At 51.6% G+C, this 13308-nt stretch overlaps 1 protein-coding gene across 15 annotated transcripts in view; it reads left to right on the forward strand.

Annotated features, from left to right (window-relative positions):
* sulf2a (sulfatase 2a) overlaps window positions 1-13308 on the forward strand; it is a 41056-nt gene that overhangs the window by 9504 nt on the left and 18244 nt on the right. For 2 of the 15 annotated variants that reach the window (XM_078091606.1, XM_040203894.2), the window contains exons 1-2: window positions 2517-2922; window positions 8862-8928. The exons of 2 other annotated variants lie outside the window; for them this stretch is intronic. The gene's annotated coding sequence lies outside the window, so the exon portion shown is untranslated. Of the gene's footprint in view, window positions 1-2448; window positions 2923-8072; window positions 8308-8688; window positions 8774-8861; window positions 8929-12781; window positions 12825-13308 lie in introns of those variants that run through there. 11 more of the 15 variants (XM_078091613.1, XM_078091608.1, XM_078091610.1 and 8 more) reach the window with 9 other exon arrangements.

The following is a 13308-nucleotide window of genomic DNA, read 5'->3' on the forward strand; positions in this document are numbered from 1 at the left end:
TGAGATTCCTCTCATGGTACCCGGACTTCTCTCCTCCTCACCTCTGTCAGGTCTGTGTCCTCAAGTCTGCACACTGTCAGCTCCTGGGCTCCTCTCTCGCTGTTCCTCTTCCTAATGTAGCCATGGTGATGTCTAACTGCCTCTGCACAGGACCCACTGGCACAATCACAGAAACCATGAGGGCAGAGTGCCGGGGATGTGTGTGTGTGGGGGGCGAGGACGGGGGGGCTCCAGCCTTTAACCAACTAGCCCAAACCAAGATCATTATGGTCTGGAGGTTGCTCTTGTTGATATAGAGAGCCGGCGAGCAGCAGAAGAAAGTGTGTGTGGGGGGGGGGGGGGGGGGGGGGGGGATGTGCACTGGAGTTCTCTTGTCTCGAAGCAGCCAGCTGACAGAGGACATTTTTATCAGCCTGCCGCACACAGTGCAAAGAAAACAGGGAACACATTCATTTGTGAAAGCACACTCCACAAAAGCAATGATTTATCGTTATTTATGCACCTGCCTTCACACTGTCACTTTTCTCGAGGCCTCGTCCACTTTGTGTCCGATGAAGCAGAAAACAGAATAGCCCGAAAATGGGTTTCCTCAAGGCCTGGACCTGCCTGCAAAGGGCACTGTGCACTGCGATGTGACTTACTGTCAACACGCAGACATTTGTAATATTTCAACGCATCTTGTTGTTTCAACTTTGTCTTTGCATTTTTATTGAAGTCTCTTGCTTCTGATCCTCTTTGGGACCTTCGCCAAAGGTAGCAGGGTTCGGTCAATATCGTTCAGCAGCCTACACACAGAGACTCTCCCCTCTTCATATGTTCTGTTTTGACGGAGAGTACATCTGTGGATGTAAAAGCCAATTAGAGGAGGGCATGACACGTCCTAAATGTGCGTGAGAGCGAGGGAGACAGAGCGGGAGCATGAATAAACCATGTCCTAAAGTGGTGTCACTGGGCTGCTGTGTTGGCATGTCGGCAGCGCTCAGGAAAAACATGGCCGTCTCTGGGGCATTGTCTGTAATCCAGCATGTTCGAGCAGCTAGATGGCTTCTTTATGTAAGCAGCCCCTGAGTCTCAGGCTTCCTCTCACATGCTTACGGGGGAGAAATAAATAATTATCAGTATATTTGGTTTGTTTCAGGGTGATTATGAATTGCATTAGAACCGGCTTAGCCACTCTCACAAAGGACTCATGGTTCCAATCGGCTTGAATGACAATACTTAAAAAAATAAAAATTAGGATTAGGATTAGTGTGGAACGCACCTGACGTGAACGCAGGAAATATAATTGTCTTTATCCTCAAATGCCATGCAAATCCGCCCCCCCAGCTCTGAATAGTTTGCTTTCATATGCATTGAGACGAGTCATTGCAAGAAAAGTGGCATCCGATTTTTTTTTTTTCAAAGCGTTTCATCACCTTGCAGGGACACAAATCCCGTAGCGTGCCACGCTGACGGAGAGATGATCCATTGCAGACGTCGTAATTGAAAACACCGAGAGGGGGGTGGACAATTAATCTCTCCCTCTGTCCCCGCTTCAGATTTCCATGGAGAACTACCTCGAAAATGCAGATAATAGATAAGAGCGCTATTGATTGGATGGGGTGGGAGGAGAGGTGAGGAGGTGCTGAGGTTCTCCATCAGTAATCTCTCCGGCTGGGGCTGCAACTAAACAACCTGCAGAGAGGGATAAACAGGCGCATCCATCATGGGACGGCTGGTGCGGACAGTGATGGATGCCTCCACCCTCCACCTCCAACCCCCCCCCCCCCCCCCCCCCCCCACCCCACCACACACACACCCCGACAGTCAGGGGAAAGGAAGTGGCACCGGAGAGATGCCTGGCTCTAACTGGACAGGGAGAGGCCTCCCCGGGAGACAGGATACAGTCATTTCGCTGTACGGGCCTGTGTGAGAGTTGTCCCCTGTCCTCCGTCCCCCTTGTCTCTTTGAGTTTGCAGGATTAAGTTTGCAGGATTATCCCTCATGATAGATCCTGTTTGTTTTGTCAGAGAGGAAATTGGTTTTGTGAATTTGCGCGTGTGTGTGTGTGTGTGTGTGTGTGTGTGTGTGTGTGAACTCACCCATGTATATGCCTCTCGTGAGCTTGTGTACATGTATATAAATTGATTTTGGGTGTTTTGTCTCATTCAGAACGCCCCCCCCACCCACCTAGCTGGCCGGACCCAGTGAGCAGGCGTGCCCGCGCCAGTTTGCCTCAGAGGTGCCAGCCTGATAGATATGCTGTGTGTTTGTGTGTGCCAGGCTAACCCCCCAATTCTCCCTCCCCCCCATTCTCCCTCCCGCCCCAGCAGCATTAAGATTGATCCTCCGTTCCCTCCTATTCCTTTCTCTCTCATTCCTCTGTGTGCCTCGGCCTTTATGGGACTGTGAATAGGTGAGGCTCACAGGCTCCAACAGATGGCCAGAGCTGTTTCACTGTCTAACACACACACACACACACACACACACACTACTGCCCGATGAATGAGAGCCTCGGGAGAAAGGGAGGAAGAGTCACAGTTAGCAGAAAGCAGCACTTAAGAAAGACTAAAAACCAATGGAAACAGAAAGTCGAGCAGGAATAACACGCAGGGAGGAGAAATGGGAGAAGGAGAAGGAGCGATGGAATAACGGCGAGAACACTGCCACAGAAGAGAGAAATAAAAGGGGACAGAGCGCTGAGGGCAATATTGAATTGTAGATTGAGGGAGGCTCTCCCCTCCCTCTTTCCCTCCCTCTTTTATTTATCTCGCGTGAGGCCACGCCTCCCCCCTTTCACTTGTCAGAGCATCTATAACAGTGAGCTGTCTGCACCGGGGCTGCGTGGCGAGCGAGACGAGCTCCTCAATCTGCCGGCACAGAGGATCCGCATCTGGACGGGACGGGACGGGACTGGATGGTACCGGACCCGGGACAGTGCAGGTGTGTGGATTTGTGTCGTTTGCGTGCTGGTTTGTGATGGATGACAGAGAGCGAGAGAGAGAGAGAGCAGCATGTGCATCCCCCCTCAGAGCGGGAGCGCTTGTTTCCTCCGCAGGACTCGCTTGCAGGGCAGCGCATCCAGAGGGTTCAGCGCTGGAGCTCTGCCCTAGTTTACACTCCGACGCTCTGATCCTCTTCTGTCCGCCTCTGAGATTTATGCAAGGAGTCGCTAACTCGCCGGGGTGAGAGAGATAAGACGTCTCGCTCATCACCGGACTCTCCGTTTCACGATCTGAATCAGGGCAGCGTTGACGGGAGCAGCGGTTCGTCTGGGGAAACAAGTTGCTGGTGGGTTTTTTTGGGACGCTGTCGACAGGTGCTGCGTCTCCGGTATTCTCCGTTCAAGTGATCTTGTCTCTGCGCGATAGTCTCCTCCAGTGGGGGAAGGATTGCCGTGTGTTCCAAATGGGTCAGAATTCACTCAGGGAAAACAAATCGCGACAGCTTCCTCAGTTCTTTGGTCCGTGTTGGTAATGAATGTGCTCTTTATCTCCTTGCTTCACATAACGTGGTGAAATATGGAACGTTCATTGTCTCGCCGTGGCTTTTGTGTTTGCTCAGCCAAAAATAAATACTGCTGCTGAATGTGAATGTGTGGGTTTGAAAACACAGAACAGAGGAAAAACATCTAGGAATGATCACTTCTTCCAAAGGGTCCTAGGAATTGAGGAGGTATCCGGCGTTCATCCAGGAGACGCCATTTCAACAGTTGCAGCCACTCCTATAGAAGCCTGCGCGGCTCCACTGGTGAATCTACTCACTATCAGTGTTTTGTCAATATTGTCATGGGTCAAAAGGCTGTGTCATCACCAAGCGGTTAAGAGCAGAGTAGGGGGGGATGGGGGGGGTGCTGACCTAGAGTCTGAAATATTTATTAGAGACAGCTGTACTCCGTGCCGTCTGCAGCGATGAGGCCGGGTGGTGGAGGGATGAAGGAAGGCAATGAAGAGATTCAGAGATATGTTTTTAAAGTGTTCATTATTTATCACAACTTGCTCCGCCGTGGAGCCTCTAACCCCCACATCAACTGGCCTCTTTTCTCACCGAGATGCCAGTGGACTAAAGGAGGAGGCTCCTGCTCCGTCTACCTGTCCGATCCCGAGGCACGCCGAGACTGCACACACACACACGCCTACACACATTAACTAAACAGTTAATACACTCACAAATGAATTCACGGTATTTTGCTGCATCAACCCAAACATCCAATAGTTCCACTTGTGATGAAGCACAAACGCACGCAAACACGCACATTCACCACATCGCTAACCGGTTTATTTTGCTCACGTTTCCCTAATTCCTTTTTTTGTTCCCTACATTTTTCACTCACTCTTTGTGGCGCATAATAACCACAAACACACACACACACACACACACACACACACACACACAACGAGCGGGTGCGACGACCTTGAGACCTGTTGACGTTGTTCTGCAGCGGCTGTGCCGGGAATACATAAGAGGCCATGTGGGACTCCCGGCGAAAATGGGGCGCTTGACACTCCGTTTGTAAAAATGACTGGAAAATGTGCAGAGGGGAGGTCGGGTGTAGAGAGGGGGGAGGATGGGTGGGGGGGGGGGTCGCGGGGTGGAATGGCGAGGCGTTGAGGAGAGACACCGGCATGAATATGTATTGTATGCTAATGCAGCGCGCCGAAGCTGTTGACTCAAGCTGTTGACGCGAGCAGAGGACATGTTCCCCTGATCGCCACTCTCGGGAGGAAGCGCTATCGACGGGGGCCTTTGTTGGCGGCGCGGCGCCAGGTGGCAGATAGCAGTGGCAGGGGCCAAGGTTACGCACCGCTCGACCGTCCCTGCGGAGGCCCGCAGGCGGCCGTGGGCAGCGCCGCCGTCTGCTCGCTTTACCGCCGGCCCGTCCGTCCCTCGGTTAGACGCAGCGAGGTTAGACTGCAGGGTCCTACAGCAAATGTCTCCTGTTAGCGTCGCGCCTACTTCTACCTGCCACTTTTCCCTGCCGAATGATCAGCTAAGGAGGTAAAGTTCTGAAAAAGAGAACATGCAATATGATGGAAAAGAGGTATTTCCAACACATCTTGACACTATCATACCTGCGTCTTCGTCTACTGTAGACATGTCATTCATATCATTCCGCCATACCCCGTTACAAGGCTTCCCTCCACTAGACACTGAAAAACATATAATAACGAGAGCAAGGTTTCGAGGGGCGTACATAATTTGATGTTGCTGCTTTGAGGAGGGAAGGAGGCAGCAATCCAATATATATATATATATATATATATATATATATATATATATGTATATATATATATATGTATATCAGTGAATCTGTGGGCGATTATCTTGCAGCTTGAGTGCGTACGAATGTGTAAATATATTCGCACGTACACACTTTCATTCACACTTTATTTTGCATGATTTTCAGCTTCATGCATCGAGGCGCTTGCTCGCACACAGGGACCCTATAGAAGACGTTAAGCAGCACTCGTGTGTTCCCACCGAGTCCTTGTTCATCTGTATGTATTGAGTCCTGCTGCTAAGGCAGCAGCCGGAGACCAGTGTGTAAACCTCAGTGCGGCTGCTCCTCTCCAGTGACGGCACCGAGAGGCTCTCATGCACTCCCGTAGTCTGCGGCTGATAGGAGCAAATAAGACGAAGCGCATTTCTCGGTGTCTGTACGTGCATCTCATATGTGTGTGTGTGGGTGTGTGTGTGTGTGCGCGTTCGTTTGTCAGTGTGTACGTGTGATTCCCAGTGTCTCCGCGGCGGAGCGGCGGAGGGGAAATGTAATCATAGCCTGCTGGCCACCGAGCGCGGCCTTTGCTGCCCCATCCGTCTCAGGAGGTGCAGCGGAGGGGGGCCGAGATGTCACCCAGATCTCCCGATTTTTGTTTCCACTCCACGTGCTCTGATCTGCTCTAATCTGCTTCTGGATCGCCGGGACACCGGTGGCCTTTCGCATCGGTTTTGTTCCGGTTGTGAATAATTTATGGCGGAATTAACTGTGGTTGCTAAAAGGGAAGATTTTGGAGCGCAGCCAGAATCCAACTCAAATCCAAAGCCGACCGGCACCTCCAACGTCTCAGCATGTGATCATCACCACCGTTCTCCTCAGCTGCGTTTCCACCGCCGTAGATCTTAACTGACGGGGTTTTGGTTCATCAAGCCGACCGATAGTCCATTTCATTCCTCCTGTCGGGGTCCACGTCTCCTCCGTTGCTCGCCATCGGCTCCGTTCTCTCGGCGAGGTGTGCGCTGAGATGATTTCCATTAGTGCGACAAAACAAACACGCCCCACTCTCCTGGATTTGGGTGAACAATCAATGAAAGCACTCGGATAACTGCAGTCTGAGTGGCCCGTCGATGGTCACGACTGGATGAATACGTGATGCCGTGGCGGCGGCTCGACGACCACGGAGAACTGATTATTTTCTATTCATTGGAACAAAACTACTAAAATCAAGGAAGAGCCAAGACACATGTTAGGCCACTGCGCCCTCAAGGTGGGCAAACCAAGAAATTGATGTTCCAACAGCTCTGCAGAAAGCCGGGCAGATGCCTTGTATTCGTGTTCGTAGCTGGCAATTCAACTGATTTTGAATCAGACAGTTTTTTGGCTCTCTCACGTCGACCTCTCTCTCACACGGCGCTCTTTGGTCTGTCCTTGCAACTTTTGACTGTGTTTGATCTAATTCTAGCCTAACGAAGCTTTTGATCTCCCCCGTCTGACACCCAGACCCAGATTTACACGTCCCGAGTAGCTCAATTGGCTCTAGTCCTTCAAACCTGGCTGCTGGGGAATTGATTCCCAGCGATACAGAGATTTGGACAGTCAACCCCGAGCTTATGTTTAATGAACTGTGGGATGCCTTTAAGCTAACACCCCCACCCCCACAAAGGAAAACCTGCTATTGAGGAGTGGAGCATAAGACAAGAGGTGGGTGAGAGAGGGTCGGTGCGGTGAACGCAACATTGAGATGCTGGCAGGAGGCTGGTATTAATTAGGATCGGTCCAGAGCGCCAGCTTAGTGAACTCTTAATTGGGGAAGAGACAGTGCTGGGCATGAGGGGTCGATAGAGGCAGAGCCGGGGTTCCAACGCGCCCAAAATCAATCAGCCTCCCGCCCGACAGGGAGAATGCGGCCAATCAGTGGAAAACACGTCCTCGGACTGCGCTTACTTACTCTCTCCGTCAGACTTCATGGCGATCGACAGACAGAAGGCTCATTCCGTCTGATGCCAGTCAGAGCGGGACGGAGTGTCTTTGATCTGGTCGCTAGGAACGCTTGGAAATGGCATCACAGTTTTGGCGTAACCGCTGCCCAGAACAGGAGATCATTGGAACCAATAAAAACACGATTCATTATCACAGGGACGCTTCGTAGAAAGGAATAACAAATGAATCCCGGGCGTATTTTGGTTCCACCGCTAAAAATAGTCACTTTCTCCTCTTCTCCTTCCTCCCCGGCTGGGTAATAGCCATCTTTCTGCCCTGTCACTTTTTGATGTATCAGCCTCTTATTCACATCAAGGACGAGGCCAGGTGTCGCATTTTCTCTCAGTTGCCACGCTTGTCACGCTGCCTTGTCGCCCGCAGCCTGTTCCCGATCCACTCCCTTCTTCCTCCCCCTCTCTGCTTATTTATATTAAATCTGTCTCTCCTTCATTTCAGCGAGAGACAAGGAAAGTAAATCACATTTGCCAGTTTGCAGCCCGCGGTGTCTCCCGAACGCCGCAAGTTTGTTTGGACGTCAACCTTGGCCCAATAAAACCCTGTCGAAATGAACAACGCTGGTTTGTGTCGTCCCTCGTGTCTCCCTCGTCGTGGCCTCGGCTTCAGGCGCGTTAAGCTGCCGTCTATGAATATGTCTGGCGGTGAATGGAGCTCGGAGGCTTTTATGTTGCTTCAGATGGACAGGCACAGGTGTCCCGCCACCTCTCTTTGATGCCCACGAGTGGCTGGCAGAGCCGGGCCGCTGCAGGAGCAGCCGGGGTCAGAGACGTGCCTCGGCAGGCGGATACGCGTGGACTTATAAGGTTCTCCGGTGTATTCTTAGCCCCCGCTGAGCGTTCCGTTGGGTGCAAAAGCGCTTCGCCAAAGACGGCGTATCAGAGGCGCCATCGGCGGCGGGAGATTAAGGCCAAGATGTAACAGAGCAGTTGTGGAGATGTCAAAGCTGGTTTGGCTCGATTTAACACGCGGGACACCGACACCTGTCCGATCCGAACGCGGATCAGACCGCTCCGCTTCGCAGGCAGACACACAACAAGGCCTTGCAGCTTGACAACGTGACTGTAGGAGACGCGTAGGCGGTGCTGGGAAAGATGTGATGGAGCAGTGCTCAGGTAGCATCCAAAGCAGAAACTAATTATTAGCGCTATCGCCGAAAGTGTTCCGGAGGGTGAGAAGTAATTATGTTGAAAATGTAAAATGCTTGACACTATTTCTGGCTCAGGTCTAATTAAACCACCTCTTGAACTATTTCCGGTTCCCCCAGGCGTCACAGCATCACTCAAATATGGATTTATACCTTGTGGGCGAGCACTTGGGCCGGCGGGACCGTTGCGGTTGTTTGTCTCTACGTCCTGCAGTTCGCCGCAGAGTTTTCATCTGAAGCAGATGTGTCAGCGTCGTCTGTGTGTGTGTGTGTGTGTGTGTGTGAGGGAGGAGCGGTGGGGCAAATGAGTCATGGTGCATGATGGAAAGGACGGAGACGACGAGGGACAGAATCTCTACAAGATTCACACGTTTATATAATAAAGGAAAAGGAAAAGCTTTTTAAAAAACAAGACAGAACGGCATTGATACAGGGTAGTCTGGCTCAGGTTGAGCTCCTTAGCCGAAGTTGCGTGTTATTTTCCAAGAATTCATCCACTCTGGATCTTGTGTTTGCTTACAGAACTTGGCAGTCGGGCGGATTTCCGTGGGAGAGAAGAACATCAGGGACAGCTCGTGTAGTTAGGAAGGTAAGGCTGTTGTGCACCGGGGATGTGAAGTACGCTGCCCTCACACACACACACACACACTCACATAGAGTGGGTTTGCTAGCATGGATGCAGATCCTCTGTCTGATTGCTGCAGCCACTGTCGGATTCTATATTTGTTTCCTTCGCATGTGAGAACAGGGCAAGGCTCGCTCTCTGCGGGGCAGTCTGCCTATATCTGTCTCTCCACCGATCCGGCTATCGCCAACATGAGTCACATTCTAGTTATTCTTCCTGTTGCCATGGATTCTACAGACCCCCAAGTAAAAACAAGCCACAGTTAATGGTAATGCTTTATTTAATGTGTGGGGGGGTATCGCAGCGCTTTGGTCGGCCTCAACATCACCCCGTTTGATTCGAATTTCATTCATCCTAAACAAGAGGGGACGGTTGTCGTCCCCGCCGAGGAGGAGTTTGAAGATCACAGAGAGCCGCGGGTGGAGGCCAGAGCAGATGCCCCCTCAGTGGCCGTCAGTCCAAATGGTAATCATGAAGAAGAAAAAGAGAGTGAAATTATAGATGCAAAGAGAGAGAGAGAGAGTGTGTGTTGGCAGAGGACCAGTAGCCGGCTCGTGTTGCTGCCGTGATCAGAGTCCACCCGTGTGAACAGCTGGATAGCAGCAGATGAAGCAGCGCTCAGCACATGTGGCCATATTATGTACACAGCTGTGCACAGCTGACTCATTATCACTAGCAAAAACATCAGTATGCGTGACTGTAATCAGCTCTTCCTTTTTTTGATTAGCAAGCGGCTCGCCGCCATCGGCTCCTAACTCAGACGGGTTGGTTTAGTCGTTAGTTTTATTCCTCCTGTTTTTTTTCCGCTGCGCATTCGAGGGAGCTGAACTTTGAATTTTCTTTCCGTCTCGTCTTTGTGAAACTAGCTGGAGCAGACAGTTGAATGATATGCCTTTATTAAGCTATTCTGTTTGAGCGGTGAGGTCTGATCTCCACTTCAAAACCCCCAAGTGTGGGGACGGCGTTCACCTCTCTCTTTCTTCCTCCTCGCCTCGCTGGCGGAGGAGGCCCGACGGCGGTGCAGGATGAAGAAAAAAAAAAACACGACTCTTCGAGAGAAACTCTTCAAAGGAGCAGTTCATCTGACTCGTGAAGACCTCATCAGTTCCATTTCCGTCTCTTAAACCACTGCCCCCCCCCCCCCCCCCCCCCTCCCTGCATAGAGCTCTGGTTGTTTACGAACAGCGTGGAGATTTTGCTCCCCCACTCTTTGCAGCTGGTTGCGTAAGGTGCTTTTGATATCTCGTGAGTGGCAGCGGGATGGTCTCCCTCCCCTCCCCTCCACCCCGACAGCACCCAACTCTTTGCAAGATTAGCCTGTTGTTTGGGGCAGCTTCTCTTCAGACTGACTCCTCACATCGTCTCTGCGTCATGTGATGCTCTGGGGGTATTTTCCCGACCCTCATTTTCCACATCAGCAAGGCGGGTAACTGCGAGCTTGCCTCCATGCCCCTGCCCGCCTTCTGCACACTGATTAAAAGTCAAATATTAAAGTGCTCTGTTGTGAGCTCGGCTTAATTGATTCTTTCCGCCGGGTGCACACAGAATGGGCTGACAGCAGGCGATACCAGGCTTTGTCAACATCGGGCACGCTGCCTGGCGGTCAGGACGGCACCCCAATAAAGCCCCCTGTGAGCGTGCCAGCCTGCGGCACCACACACACACACACAGAGGCCACTTGGCACCCCGGCCAAGCTACTGTAGAGTAACAACACGCAGGCAGCTCATTGTTTTGCCTTCGCCTGCCTGAGAAGTTGGCTCGCCATTTGTAAGGATGCGGCTGTAAATAAAGTGTGTGTGTGTGCACGCGTGTGTGCGTATGTGTGTGTCTGTACACTTGAGAAAAAAAAAATCTCCCTGTCCACTTGCATAACCACTCAGCCAATTTGAGCTATCTGGGGCGACGGTGCTGAAAGGAGGTTTCATCTGAATTCCACAAAAGGCCTCCTCCTCCTCTTCCCCAGTTCTCCTGCCGTTCACATAAAAGCTTTAATAGTTTTAAATCACAGCCCTGTTTAACAATGAGCTTTTCCAAACACAGGAGGGCACCAAGCATGTCATGGCTGACCGGCCTGTGAGGACATCTGGTCGGGACGTGTGAAGGCTGCCCTATATCGTTTGCCTGTAGTGTCTTACCCCCCCCCCCAACTACAACGTGGAGATAATTAATTGAATCTCTGCAGCAGTAAAAGAGTGACCCCTATCTCCTGCATCGGGCGAGAGTTTGTAATTCTTCCCCTGTCCTGTCTGCTTACACTATGAATTTACAGGCCATTTTATGCGCTTCTCCAATTGGCTGTACTGCCCATTTATTTTTAATGCCTCCCCACTTCACAGACGGGAGAGAGTGCAACAGCGATCTTGGCGCTATACGACGCTCATTAAGTGCGGACATTCATCCGTGACGCTTCTCTCATGAATCTTATTGACCTTTTTCGCTCTGTGAAATCCACGGTAAAAGGTTATTAATCCCCCCCCCCCCCCCCCCACATCCCCCTTACCCACCCGGTTGAAAAGCCAGCTGTATATCCTGTCCTGTCCGCTGCTTAATGTTCCATCAGCGCTGATGGGAAGGTGTGATAAGAAAGGTTTGAAGGTGTGTGGGGGTCTGGCTATTGAGGGCAGTGAGCTGTCCGCCGGTGCGGTAATTACTCTATTAGTGAAATGGGCCCTCGCTCGGCGCTGACAGCGCACTAATTACAACACAAGGGTGATGAACTTGATCAAAGCGCTGCTAATTCATGTTTAATAAAAGAGAGCGAAGGGAGAAGGCGGCGAAGGGGGCGAGCTCGGTTTCCTTCGGGCTGTGTTCGCTGAGGTCGTAACCGCAGCGCGGTGCAAATCCAGCGCGTTTGGCTCTTGGATTTGGACACTTGGACGGTCGTGGCATTGTTTCTGCGCTGCTTCGGGTAGTAAAGGCCACCGAAAAGCAAGCCCAGTGTTCCCTTCCCTGGGCACTGAGCAGGGTTCCATTTCTTCCTTTACCCGGTTACTCTCCTGCTGTGGATCCCAGTGGGGCAGTGGGGCCCCCATGGGAGGGGGGCCTCGACAGTTGGTAGGGGCCTAATGGAGGGGTCTAATAGGAGCGAGTCGCAGAGACCACAACTGTGACCTTGACAGGAGCCTGTGGGGGCAGATTGAGAGGACGAGGGACAGAGAGGTGGAGTGTCGTTATAGAGGGAGATCTGTATATTCTCCTCTCGTTTCTCTCTCTCTCTTTCTCTGACTCTCTGGCTGAACTTTGCAGACCTCTGTTGTCCAGTTAAGTGGCCGCACAGACAACTCAAGCATGAAGGCTTCCTCTCTCCCCTGTGTGTGTGTGTGTGTGTGTGTGTGTGTGTGTGTGTGTGTGTGTGTGTGTGGATGGGGATTCACGTCTTATTGCTTGCTAGTCACTTCAGCCATTCTCTTTACTGAGGGAATTCAAGCTTCAAGTGGGAGTTATTTTTGTGTAGATGCTAATGAAGTATTCTGTTTGGGGAAATTATTCTTGAGATCACAGAAACTCCTCATAACAACAGGCAAGCTAGAACAGAACGGATTTTTAACTTTAGAAGTCAACTTCATGTTCCAATTAGGTTCCTGAAAGTTTGCTGCCAGAAGTGTTTTAAAATTGATGACCGCGGGGACCGTTTGAGTCCCTTAAGCAAACGGACTCCATCACCACTGCCGGCCTGAAATGTCCTGTTCCTCCACGGCGGAGTACGTTTGTTACCAAAACGTTTGCCCGTGTCACAGCATCAACCAACAGTCCTGCTGATAACTTGCGCTTTGTGTGAGTGTGACTCTGTACTTTGTGTGCGTCTCCCTCCTACAGGGCCCACGGGGCCTACAGGGACCGCCGATGAGCATCATCTGCAGTAAGCGCCACTGACCGCCTGATCAATCTGAGCTCTCATTAAAAGGCTGCCAAGCCTTTCGGAACCCAATACAATATCAATACTGTAGCACCACAGAGAGACCTCCATGGCTGTTAGGCAGGCCGCTGGCAGCTTAGCTGTCATTACTGCGCAGGCAGCTTGCCAGAGACCCCCTTGTGAGTAGCTGGCATGCACGGGCCATGCACGGACCACTTAGGCTCCCCCCGTGGTCCCAAACACAGGTCCATGTAGACAGATGGGCCCTTTCGGGCATCTGTCCAGGGGACGAGGCAGAAAGAGATGGATGCCGAACTGCAGAGGAGGAGACGGCCCGTGCATCCCCACAATACGGAGGCACGATGTGGGCGGCGTGCGTGTGTGTGTGTGTGTTGACTGAATACAGTTACACTCTGTGGTTTCACCTGAAGCTTGTTTGTTTGTTTGCCGTGCCTATTTTCTGTGTTGATTAATTACTGTGGGGGAA

Source organism: Gasterosteus aculeatus, chromosome 17 (genome assembly GCF_964276395.1).
Source record: "Gasterosteus aculeatus chromosome 17, fGasAcu3.hap1.1, whole genome shotgun sequence".
Lineage (NCBI taxonomy): Eukaryota > Metazoa > Chordata > Actinopteri > Perciformes > Gasterosteidae > Gasterosteus > Gasterosteus aculeatus.